Source organism: Coregonus lavaretus, assembly GCF_964263955.1.
Source record: "Coregonus lavaretus genome assembly, chromosome: 1".
In the NCBI taxonomy this organism is placed as follows: domain Eukaryota; kingdom Metazoa; phylum Chordata; class Actinopteri; order Salmoniformes; family Salmonidae; genus Coregonus; species Coregonus lavaretus.
Window position 1 is genome coordinate 49,709,998 of NC_139988.1, and position 13,905 is coordinate 49,723,902.

Consider the following 13,905-nt stretch of genomic DNA (forward strand, 5'->3'; position numbering starts at 1 on the left):
GCTAAAAATACAATCTTACTGAAACATATATCACTTGTTGGCCTATCCCTCTGTACAGGTACAGTTCTACTACTCACACCACTCCTCTCAGGATCCCTCCCCCTTGACCCATCTTCCTCTACTTTCTTCACTGCCTCAGCATATGACAACTTCTGCACTACTCTAACCCTGGAAACCTCAACCTGCCTCTCTCGCACCAGACATTTCTGATCCCCAGCCCCATGGGCACCCCTACAATTAACACATATCACTACTTTCCCCAATGCTACACATTCCTTTGTCTCATGCCCTTCTGCACACTTCTCACACCTAGGAACCTCCCTCCTATACACTGCTGCCACATGCCCATAAGCTTGACACCTGTAACAACGTAATGTATTCGACACAAAAGCTCGTACGGGATAACTTATATATCCTAACATCACTTTGTTGGGCAAAGACTCAACATCAAAACTCAAAAGAACAGACAACGAGTCTTCTGTTTCACCACTCACACCACCCTGTCTGCGTCACTCCAAACGACGAGCATCACAAACATCGTGAATCTTCCCCTTCAGTTGGTCAACTTTCACATTTACCGATACCCCAGTAATCCCTCCTTTCAATGAAAGTGATCTTCTTCTTCTTCTTCTTTTTCTTCTTCGGAATTGGGTTGGCGGATCGCATCCAACTTTTAAGGTACATACACCGCCACCTACTGTACTGGAGTGTGAGGCCAGTCACGGCCTACCTACATTAAATTATATTCATTAGTCCTGTTCCTCTAAGAAAGTGAAATAGAGCCCTAGACACCACTTCCCTCCCATTTCCTCCCCCTACTACACCACCCAAACCCCAACCTCTCTAACCCTTTCACACAATCTCTCCCTGTCTACGCCACACAGTTCACAAAATATCAGCACATGCGCCACCGTTTCCTCCACTAAACACGTTTCATGTCTCCCCATCATCCACAACGTGGCATGCAAACCTGTGTGCCCAAACCGTAGTCTACTCCACACAACTTCCTCTATCCTACATCCCATACTCCCCACCTGTTCCTTTGCTGACCGGTCCATGCGATAAAATTGCCTCCCTTTACTACTAGCATCCCACTCCCTTTGCCAAAGATCAAGTCCTTTTGCCCGGATCAAGAACATGACTTCCCTGCGGCCCAGTGAGAGCTGAATATCTACCCCTTCTCTCCTCACAGCACTTTTAGCGACCACATCGGCCTTCTCATTACCCTCCAAACCCACATGGACGGGAACCCAGCAAAAGCTTACCACCACTCCCATCCTCTCCAATCCCAATAACAACACCATTATCTCCACAAACAAGTCTCTCCTATCTGACCTGCCCAACTTCACACTACTCAACACTGCAGCCGAATCAGAGCAGATCACCACTCTGAGTGGTTTCACCTCCTCCACCCATCTCAAACCTAGAATCATGGCCGTCAACTCGGCCACATACACTGACACATAATCAGTTGACTGTTTACATACTCTAAGATTGAAATCTGGGATATACACTCCTGCCCCTACCCTGACTAGATCCTTTGAACAATCTGTATATATCCTTAAAAACAAATAAAAACGGATTATCTACAGTTGAAGTCGGAAGTTTACATACACCTTAGCCAAATACATTTAAACTCAGTTTTTCACAATTCCTGACATTTAATCCTAGTAAAAATTCCCTGTCTTAGGTCAGTTAGGATCACCACTTTATTTTAAGAATGTGAAATGTCAGAATAATAGTAGAGAGAATGATTTATTTCAGCTTTTATTTCTTTCATCACATTCCCAGTGGGTCAGAAGTTTACATACACTCAATTAGTATTTGGTAGCATTGCCTTTAAATTGTTTAACTTGGGTCAAACGTTTCGGGTAGCCTTCCACAAACTTCCCACAATAAGTTGGGTGAATTTTTTGCCTACTCCTCCTGACAGAGCTGGTGTAACTGAGTCAGGTTTGTAGGCCTCCATGCTCGCACACACTTTTTCAGTTCTACCCACAAATGTTCTATAGGATTGAGGTCAGGGCTTTGTGATGGCCACTCCAATACCTTGACTTTGTTGTCCTTAAGCCATTTTGCCACAACTTTGGAAGTATGCTTGGGGTCATTGTCCATTTGGAAGACCCATTTGCGACCAAGCTTTAACTTCCTGACTGATGTCTTGAGATGTTGCTTCAATATATCCACATAATTTTCCTTCCTCATGATGCCATCTATTTTGTAAAGTGCACCAGTCCCTCCTGCAGCAAAGCACCCCCACAGCATGATGCTGCCACCCCCGTGCTTCACGGTTGGGATGGTGTTCTTCGGCTTGCAAGCATTCCCCTTTTTCCTCCAAACATAACGATGGTCATTATGGCCAAACAGTTCTATTTTTGTTTAATCAGACCAGAGGACATTTCTCCAAAAAGTACGATCTTTGTCCCCATGTGTAGTTGCAAACCGTAGTCTGGCTTTTTTATGGTGGTTTTGGAGCAGTGGCTTCTTCCTTGCTGAGCTGCCTTTCAAGTTATGTCGATATAGGACTCGTTTTACTGTGGATATAGATACTTTTGTACCTGTTTCCTCCAGCATCTTCACAAGGTCCTTTGCTGTTGTTCTGGGATTGATTTGCACTTTTCGCACCATAATACGTTAATCTCTAGGAGACAGAATGCGTCTCCTTCCTGAGCGGTATGACGGCTGCGTGGTCCCATGGTGTTTATACTTGCGTACTATTGTTTGTACAGATGAACGTGGTACCTTCAGGCATTTGGAAATTGCTCCCAAGGATGAACCAGACTTGTGGAGGTCTACCATTTTTTTTCTGAGGTCTTGGCTGATTTATTTGGATTTTCCCATGATGTCAAGCAAAGAGGCACTGAGTTTGATGAAGGTAGGCCTTGAAATACATCCACAGGTACACCTCCAATTGACTCAAATGATGTCAATTAGCCTATCAGAAGCTTCTAAAGCCATGACATCATTTTCTGGAATTTTCCAAGCTGTTTAAAGGCACAGTCAACTCCTTTCCCCCTTCTGATAACCAGGTGGCGAATCGCATCTCTGCATGTCTGGCAGACATATCAGTATGGATGACGGATCACCACCTCAAGCTGAACCCTGGCAAGACGGAGCTGCTCTTCCTCCCGGGGAAGGACTGCCCGTTCCATGATCTCGCCATCACGGTTGACAACTCCGCTGTGTCCTCCTCCCAGAGTGCGAAGAGCCTAGGCGTGACCCTGGACAACACCCTGTCGTTCTCCGCCAACATCAAGGCGGTGACCCGCTCCTGCAGGTTCATGCTCTACAACATTCGGAGAGTACGACCCTGCCTTACACAGGAAGCGGCACAGGTCCTAATCCAGGCACTTGTCATCTCCCGGCTGGACTACTGCAACTCGCTGTTGGCTGGCCTCCCTGCCTGTGCCATTAAACCCCTACAACTCATCCAGAATGCCGCAGCCCGTCTGGTGTTCAACCTTCCCAAGTTCTCTCACGTCACCCCCCTCCTCCGCACACTCCACTGGCTTCCAGTTGAAGCTCGCATCCGCTACAAGACCATGGTGCTTGCCTATGGAGCAGTGAGGGGAACGGCACCTCTGTACCTTCAGGCTCTGATCAGTCCCTACACCCAAACGAGGGCATTGCGTTCATCCACCTCTGGCCTGCTGGCTCCCCTTCCTCTGCGGAAGCATAGTTCCCGCTCAGCCCAGTCAAAACTGTTCGCTGCTCTGGCACCCCAATGGTGGAACAAGCTCCCTCACGACGCCAGGACAGCGGAGTCACTCACCACCTTCCGGAGACATTTGAAACCCCACCTCTTTAAGGAATACCTGGGATAGGATAAAGTAATCCTTCTACCCCCCCCCCCCCCCCCCCCCCCCCCAAATTGTAAAGTGGTTATCCCACTGGCTATAGGGTGAACGCACCAATTTGTGAGTCGCTCTGGCTAAGAGCGTCTGCTAAATGACGTTAATGTGCCCTTGAGCAAGGCACTTAACCCTAATTGCTCCTGTAAGTCGCTCTGGATAAGAGCGTCTGCTAAATGACTAAAATGTAACGTAAAATGTAGTGTATGTAAACTTCTGACCCACTGGAATTGTGATACAGTGAATTATAAGTGAAATAATCTGTCTGTAAACAATTGTTGGAAAAATTACTTGTGTCATGCACAAAGTAGATGTCCTAACCGACTTTTCCAAAACTATAGTTTGTTAACAAGAAATTTGTGGAGTGGTTGAAAAACAAGTTTTAATGACTCCAACCTAAGTGTATGTAAACTTCTGACTTCAACTGTATATATCTGACACACCGTCTCACGTACTGCCCCCATTCGCTCCTGCCCTCAATCATGTCCACATCTACACTTGGTTTCGGAAACAGCCACAGAGGAACGTTCCCCAATGCAATTGCCGGCCCTATCTCGCTCTCCCCCAGTCCATATTCTACTACCTTCTGCCGGATTGTCCACCCATACGCCCTCTGCTTACCCACTCCTAATTTCCAGCATTCCCCAGTTGCCGTGACTACAGGATGTCCTTCTGAACTCCCTTTCAACCTCACCCAGTACGCAAATGCAAGTTTGTCCTGCCTTATCCTCAGTGGCAGTTCCCCACTATCCACCTGCAATACCTCAACAGGTGTAGTCCTAAAGGCACCCACACACAATCTCAGGGCCCTTGACTGTATCCAATCCAGGTGCTGTAGTACCGTTTTGGCTGCCGATCCATTTACAAAGCACCCATAATCCAAAGATGACCTGATCAATGCCTGGTACATAACAGTGTTTGTCTATACAACCCCCAATCATATCCTGCCACTGCCTTCATGAGGTTCAGCACCTTCCTACACTTAATTTCAATATACTCAACATATCTCTTTCACGTAAGCCTCTCATTAAACCACATACCTAAATACACCCAACCTATATCCTGCCTGTATATTTGCAGCCTAACATCTTTAACCTTCCTCCTAGAATACACCTTAAAGAAGGACTTGGCCATAGACATCCTAAACCCCCATGTTAGAGACCAATCTTCCACAACTCCCACAACTTCTTGCATCTTCCTCATCACATATTTCACATTCCCACCTCTCTTCCATACTGCCCCATCATCGGCATACAAGCCACACCCACTCCCTGTCCCACATTAAATATGTCATTTATCATCAGGGTCAACAACACTGAACTAACCACACTTCCCTGAGGAGTACCATTGTCCACTTCAAACTCCATTGACATTTCTGACCCCACCCTCACCCGTATGACTCAATCGAACAGGAAGTCCATAATCCAGTTATGCAGACGTCCACCAATGCCCAATGCACTCAACTTGATCAACAACCCTTCCCTACACATTGTATTGTACGTTTTCTCAATGTCAAAATACACAACTCTTTTATTTTAAGGACCTTGGCTATCTCTGTACTAACTGTCACCAGGGCATCCATGGCAGACCTCCCTCTCCTGAACCCACTCTGTGCTACGCTCATCAAACCCTTAAGAATGGCTTGACAAAAAGGAATCTCATGGAGTATCACAGGAAGAGAGCGATGGTGAGAAGAATGATAAAGACAGTGAAAAGGGAGGCATGGTGAGAATCTTTGACCAAAATTGGTGTGGTTAGGATATATATTTTTTAATGATGGGGAAGGGTAAAACTGCTGGAATTGCTGTGTTGGTAGAAGGAAACGTCACGGCTGTATCAAGTAAAGAAAAGGCAAATGTCCTAGGTGGTGCGTTTGAAGCGGTTCATAGATGTGAGCACCTGTGTGATGAGAGTAAGAGGAGACGTAGGGAAAAGTTAAGAGAGCCGTAGAGCTGTAACCCTTTCCCGTACCACCATTGAGCACTCATCTGTCCACCACAGCACCACCCGCTGTCGTTTCCCCCCCGTACACACTAGAACAGTCACATCTGCAGCTGATATAATTACAGACATTACTGCCTCATTGCACTCATCCACAGACCCCTCCATTGATCACTTTGTCCCGCCCACTCACACAGGCACTTGAACATCTTCCAGTTAGCTTTCTCAAAGCACCACATCATGTTATTGCCTCTACTCTGCACACACACACACACCCATATTGACCTTACATCGAACCAGAAAATTATCACTCCCTACAAAGTGATCCTCTTCCTCTTCTTCTTCCTTTCAGTTTCTGGCAGACTAAACAAGTAAGTGGTGTATTGCTGCCACCTACAGGCTCAGTATATCACTACTCAGCTCATCACAGCAAACCTACTCCGCCACCTCTGGGCCCGGTTTCCCAAAAGCATCCTAAAACCCCCTAGAGCAGGGATGGGCAACTCCAGTCCTCGGGGGCTGGAGTGGTGTCACACTTTTTCGCCATCCCTAGCAAATACAGCTGATTAAACAAATTGCATTCTAAACTGAAGATCATGATGAGTTGATTATTGGAGTCAGGTGTGTTAGCTGGGGCTGGGGCAAAACTGTGACCCCAATCAGGCCCCCGAGCACTGGAGTTGCCCATCCCTGCCCTAGAGTCTAAGCTAACACATGGAATTGTTTTAAGATGGTCATATTTGATTTTGAATTTTAGGATCCATTTATTTGATCAGCCCATAGAAAAACATTGAATATCAGATTAATAAATAAAAAAACATATATAAAAATATATAATAATAATCTAAAGGAAGTTTGTTTTGAAGTGTATGTCCTACAGTACCAGTCAAAAGTTTGGACACAACTACTCATTCAATGGTTTTTCTTTATCTTTACTATTTTCTACATTGTAGAATTATAGTGAAGACATCAAAACTACGAAATAACATATATGGAATCATGTAGTAACCAAATAAGTGTTAAACAAATCTAAATATTTTTTCTATTTGAGATTCTTCAAATAGGCACCCTTTCCCTTGATGACAGCTTTGCACACTCTAGGCATTCTCTCAACCAGCTTCACCTGGAATGCTTTTCCAACAGTCTTGAAGGAGTTCCCACATATGCTTAGCACTTGTTGGCTGCTTTTTCTTCACTCTGCCCTCCGACTCATCCCAAACCATCTCAATTTAGTTGAGGTTGGGGGATTGTGGAGGCCAGGTCATCTGATGCAACACTCCATCACTCTCCTTCTTGGTAAAATAGCCCTTACACAGCCTGGAGGTGTGTTGGGTCATTGTCCTGTTGAAAAACAAATGATAGTCCCACTAAGCCCAAACCAGATGGGATGGTGTATCGCTGCAGAATGCTGTGGTAGCCATGCTGGTTAAGTGTGCCTTGAATTCAAAAATAAATCACAGACAGTGTAACCAGCAAAGCACCCCCACACCATAACACCTCCTCCTCCATGCTTTACGGTGGGAAATACACATGCAGAGATCATCCGTTCACCCACACGCATCTCACAAATATACGGCGGTTGGAACCAAAAATCTACAATTTGGACTCCAGACCATGTCTCTTCTTATTATTGGTGTCCTTTAGTAGTGTTTTTTTTGCAGCAATTCGACCATGAAGGCCTGATTCACACAGTCCCCTCTGAACAGTTGATGTTGAGATGTGTCTGTAACTTGAGCTCTGTGAAGCATTTATTTGGGCTGCAATTGCTGAGTCTGGTAACTCTAATGAACTTATCCTCAGCAGCAGAAGTAACTCTGGGTCTTCCATTCCTGTGGCGGTCCTCATAAGAGCCAGATTCATCATAGCGCTTGATGGTTTTTGTGACCGCATTTGAAGAAACATTCAAAGTTCTTGAAATTTTCCGTATGACCGACTTTCATGTCTTAAAGTAATGATGGACTATCGTTTCTCTTTGCTTATTTGAGCTGTTCTTACCATAATATGAACTTGGTATTTTACCAAATAGGGCTTGGTCACAAATGGGTCTTCCAAATGGACAATGACCCCAAGCATACTTCCAAAGTTGTGGCAAAATGGCTTAAGGAGAACAAAGTCAAGGTATTGGAGTGGCCATCACAAAGCCCTGACCTCAATTCTGTAGAAAATGTGTGGGCAGAACTGAAAAAGCGAGTGCCAGCAAGGAGGCCTACAAACCTGACTCAGTTACACCAGCTCCGTCAGAAGGAATGGGCCAAAATTCACCCAACTTATTGTGGCAAGCTTGTGGAAGGCTACCCAAAACGTTTGACCCAAGTTAAACAATTTAAAGGCAATGCTACCAAATACTAATTGAGTGTATGTAAACTTCTGACCCTCTGGGAATGTGATAAAAGAAATAAAAACTGAAATAAATAATTCTCTCTGCTATTATTCTGACATTTCACATTCTTAAAATGAAGTGGTGATCCTAACTGACCTAAGACATGAAATTTTTACTAGGATTAAATGTCAGGAATTGTGAAAAACTGAGTTTAAATGTATTTGGCTAAGGTGTATGTAAACTTCCGACTTCAACAGTATGTTAGCACAGCTGAAAACTGTTGTGCTGATTGAAGAAGCAATACAACTGGCCTTCTTGAGACTGGTTGAGTATCTGGAGCATCAGCAATTGTGGGTTCGATTACAGGCTCAAAATGTCCAGAAACAAATAACTTTCTTCTGAAACTCGTTAGTCTATTCTTGTTCTGAGAAATGAAGGCTATTCCATGCGAGAAATTGCAAAGAAACTGAAGATCTCGTACAACGCTATGTACTACTCCCTTCACAGAACAGCACAAACTGGCTCTAACCAGAATAGAAAGAGGAGTGGGAAGCCCCAGTGCACAACTGAGCAAGAGGACAAATACATTAGTGTCTAGTTTGAGAAACAGACGCCTCACAGGTCCTCAACTGGCAGCTTCATTAAATAGTAACCGCAAAACACCAGTCTCAACGTCAACAGTGAAGAGGCGACTCCGGGATGCTGACCTTCTAGGCAGAGTTGCAAAGAAAAATGCATATCTCAGACTGGCCAATAAAAATAAAAGATTAAGATGGGCAAAAGAACACAGACACTGGACAGAGGAAGATTGGAAAAAAGTGTTATGGACAGACAAATCGAAGTTTGAGGTGTCTGGATCACAAAGAAGAACATTTGTGAGATGCATACCAAATGAAAAGATGCTGGAGGAGTGCTTGATGCCATGGTGGAGGCAATGTGATGGTCTGGGGGTGCTTTGGTGGTGGTAAAGTGGGAGATTTGTACAGGGGAAACGGGATCTTGAAAAAGGAAGGCTATCACACCATTTTGCAACGCCATGCCATACCCTGTGGCTTGATTGGAGCCTATTTCCTCCTACAACAGGACAATGACTCCAAACTATGCAATATTGTTTAGCTGGTAGAGCACGGCGCTTGTAACGCCAAGGTAGTGGGTTCGATCCCCGGGACCACCCATACACAAAAAAAAATAAAAAAAATAATGTATGCACGCATGACTGTAAGTCGCTTTGGATAAAAGCGTCTGCTAAATGGCATATTATTATTATTATTATTATATATTATAACTATTTAGGGAAGAAGCAGTCAGATGGTATTCTGTCTATAATGGAGTGGCCAGCACAGTCACCGGATCTCAACCTTATTGAGCTGTTGTGGGAGCATCTTGACCGTATGGTACATAAGAAGTGCCCATCAAGCCAATCCAACTTGTGGGAGGTGCTTCAGGAAGCATGGGGTGAAATCTCTTCAGATTACCTCAACAAATTGACAACTAGAATGCCAAAGGTCTGCAAGGCTGTAATTGCTGCAAATGGAGGATTCTTTGACGAAAGCATAGTTTGAAGGACACAACTATTATTTCTATTAAAAATCATTATTTCTAACCTTGTCAATGACAACATTTCCTATGCATTTTGCTATATTTCCTATTCAAACTCATTTCATGTATGTTTTCATGGAAAACAAGGACATTTCTAAGTGACCCCAAACTTTTGAACGGTAGTGTAGGACAGACACTTCAAAACCTTATTCTTTATTATTATTTTTTACTGTCTGTTTTGTACAAATGTGTTATTCAGTGTGTTTCTATGGGCTATAGCAGTAAAGGCCAAATTCAATATTTCATCAAATTATTTTCTATACCTACAGGGGTCCTACAATTCTAAATCAAATGGCTAAATGATCAATTTTATGACCATCTTAAAACGATTCCATATGTTAGCTTAGTAGATATTGAGATCTAAGGGCTTAGACCTAGAACTACTTAAGATGAATGCACTAACTGTAAGTCACTCTGGAGCATCTGCTAAATGACTAAAATGTCCATGTAAAATGTAAATCCACAGTGACCCAATCTCATCCTGGTCAAAATGACCTCATCTTTCCTCTGCTACCCCACATACCCGCTCACACCCTTTACAGATCCCTGGATGGCAATATAGTGCTGTCCACTTTTCTCCTGCTCCCACTGACACTTCCATCAGACCCACTAACTGCACATAAACCAATCTGTGAACATTTTTAAATAACAGGAGACCATAGTTCTTCCAATAGAAAGCATATGGGACAGGAGGACATTAGGGAACAGGGAGAGAAAACTGACCAAATGAGACTGTAATCCCAACCGCAATCAGCAGAGGGTGTGATATGCATTCAACATTCGATAATGCCTGCTCTCTGCCAGGCCTCAGTTAGTGATCTGAGCTGCTACCACTATCATTGGTAACACAAACACAGCACTGTTGATAAAAACAGCTTTGAATAGATAGGAGCTACTGTGCTGGATAAAGAAAATTCAATCCACATCAATAGGATTTAAAGGCTTTTCATTGTCACTGAGATTTACTTTACACTAGACCAGGTAGTGGAGAGTGGGGTAAGTTGAGCGATTTTTTTACATTCAGCATCACTCCGTCAAAGGTAAAATAGTATTCTTTCTAACAAAGACATTGTATCTACATATATTTCAGGATGTTGTTTATCCCTGGAAATAATCAGAATTCATGTAAACATTTCAGTTTTGAAAATATAGCTTGTCCAAAAAAAGTGGTCTCTTGGCACAACTTACCCCGGGTATGGGGTAAGTTGAGCCAGGGGACAGGGTAAGTTAAGCTGCCTACAAATGTCTGTACTGAATTAAATGTTACCACTACCTTTTTAAAACTATGTCTATCTTTATTTCCCAAACACAAATCAACACAATCACAATCACGTTTTGTCTTTTAATCATTTTAAGCACATTTTTACACAGGCTAAACACATAACAAACACTGCCGAGGCGGCAGGTAGCTTAGTGGGTAAGAGCGTTGTGCCAGTAACCGAAAGGTCGCTGGTTCTAATCCCCGAGCCGACTAGGTGAAAAATCTGTCGATGTGCCCTTGAGCAAGGCACTTAACCCTAATTGCTTCTGTAAGTCGCTCTGGATAAGAGCGTCTGCTAAATGACGTAAATGTAAAACTGTACTTTTTAAAACTATTTTTACGCCTGGGAAGAAAACATTTCAATTTGCTCAACTGGCCATTGGCTCAACCATTGGCTCAATTTACACCATGGCCATTGGCCAAGGCAAACATTTTGACTCTACTAGCCCGCACAGCTACAAGGATGCACTTTCATGCTAGGTTTAGGACGTCATATTGAAGCTTATAGAGACCCTAACTAATGTATAGAATAATCCTTAAATTATCTACTTTGGTTTGGACACAAGCGTCATGAAACCTCTAACACAATAAATTCATTTGACTTGGTGAAAATCTGTTTTTTTACCCAACTTGCTTACCACTTTTTCCATGTGGTTTCTTCCTTCACAGACTCCATGAAATTATGACCTCTTCCTAAATATTTGGTCAAATTATACATTTTGAGTTTGGTTTCCTAGAAACAAGGGTTGCTCAACTTACACCTTTGGCTCAACTTACCCCTCTCTCTCCTATTTGATAAAGGCCTCTGCTGCTTTGTGCTATATGGACATGCACAGCATCAACACACACTCACATTCACGTCCTTGACCATAATACATAAGTCAGAACACTGTTGAGCAGGGCTGCCTCGCCCCGTGCTGCGCTTAGGGCCCTCGACCGCGGATAGCGTGTTCGATTCCCGGGACCATCCTTACGTAAAATGTATGCACACATACATATTCTATAAGTCGCTTCGGATAAAAGCGTCTGCTACATGGCATAAGTAGCAGACGCTTATATGCTGGCTTATGTTGACTCCAATGCTTCCCACAGTTGTGTCAAGTTGGCTGGATGTCCTTTGGGTGGTGGACCATTCTTGATACACACGGGAAACTGTTGAGCGTGAAAAAACAGCAGTGTTTCAGTTCTTGACACACACCTGGCACCTACTACCATACCCCTTTCAAAGGCACTTGAATCGTTTGTCTTGCCCATTCACCCTCTGAATGGCACACATACACAATCCATGTCTCAATTGTCTCAAGGCTTAAAAATCCTTCATTAACCTGTCTCCCCTTCATCTACACTGATTGAAGTGAATTTAACAAGTGACATCAATAAGGGATCATAGCTTTCATCTGGATTCACCTGGTTAGTTTGTCATAGAAAGAGCAGGTGTTCTAAATGTTTTGTTAACGATCTTAAGCACAACAAATGCGTAACATATTGTAAGGATTGGATTCATAACATATCATAAGAATTGCAATTTTACATTTATTTTTGCAGGACATAACATCTTACGAAATAGATGACGTTGGACACAAAAAACAGTGACCGCTTTTGGCGCGTGAGCACCACTTTCAAAACTACTGGCTGAAATTATACAAAAGTTCTGGAGCATCACTTTAAAGTCACAACCCCAAAAGAATCAGCCATGACCCACTACACAAGTGATCCCACCCACCATTTGGGGACACAGATATAAATAATTGACATTGACATGCTCAGATTCTAGTCTTACACAGGTTTAGAGGTGCATGGACAAAGCACTGGAGGTAGTGGATTATCTTTGGAGGGGCTATCAACAACCCCTTGACAACCCCTTCATTTATCTATGAAATGTATTCTAAATGTCTCTCTGCATCCCTAGTTATACATGATGTGGATAACTGTATGGATAAAAGGCAACATTGTGCTGCCCTTTCATTGACCTTTCAAAGGCCTTCGATACTGTTGATCACTCACTGCAAATTCAGAGGTTTTCCTCAATTGGCCTATTTCAGGCTGCATCTAACTGGTGTAAAAGTTACTTGACAGATAGAACTCAATGTGTATCTACTGATCGTGTTAAAGGTAGACTCAGCGGAATAACGTTGCCACGAGTAGCACCACAGATGTTGAGGTGAGCGAGATGCAAGACTTCGGTCTCACACAGTCAGTATCTGTGCATGTGCACGGGTTCGCTTCATGTTATAACAGTAATCCTTCTACCCCCCCCTCCCCCCATAAAAAAGTAAAACATTAAAAAAGGATGGTTGTCCCACTGGCTATCCTAAGTTGAATGCACCAATTTCTAAGTCGCTCTGGATAAGAGCATCTGCTAAATTACTTAAATTTAAATGTAAATGTTGTTCACAGTGTGGTAGCCAGGGCACCAAAATAGTGGAGAAGTTGAGCCTCACGCTTCAACGCTCTTAGGTGTTTTGGAAATTGACCCACTATGCTGTTTACTTTCTGCATCTCAGTCATATCGCTGAGTCTACCTTTAAATCAGGTTTTCTGGACATAACGAAAGGTGTCCGCAGGGGTTGATTCTGGGTCCTGTACATTTTACTGTTCACATTAACAATATTGACTTATCTGTAAAATAATGTAACCTGCAATTGTATGCCTGTGATACTGTTGTGTATGCTATTGCCCCTACGGTTGACCAGGCTCAATCTAACTACAGTTTCCCTTTATTGTTTTACAGAAACATTTTATTTTTTGGTGCCTCTAGGGCAGGGGTATTCAACGCTTACCCTACCAGATCCGGAGCCTGCTGGTTTTCTGTTCTACCTGATCATTAATTGCACCCACCTGGTCTCCAAGGTCTAAATCAGTTCCTGATTAGAGTGGAATAATGTAAAAATGCAGTGGAACTGGCTTCGAGGTCCAGAGTTGAATTTGAGGGT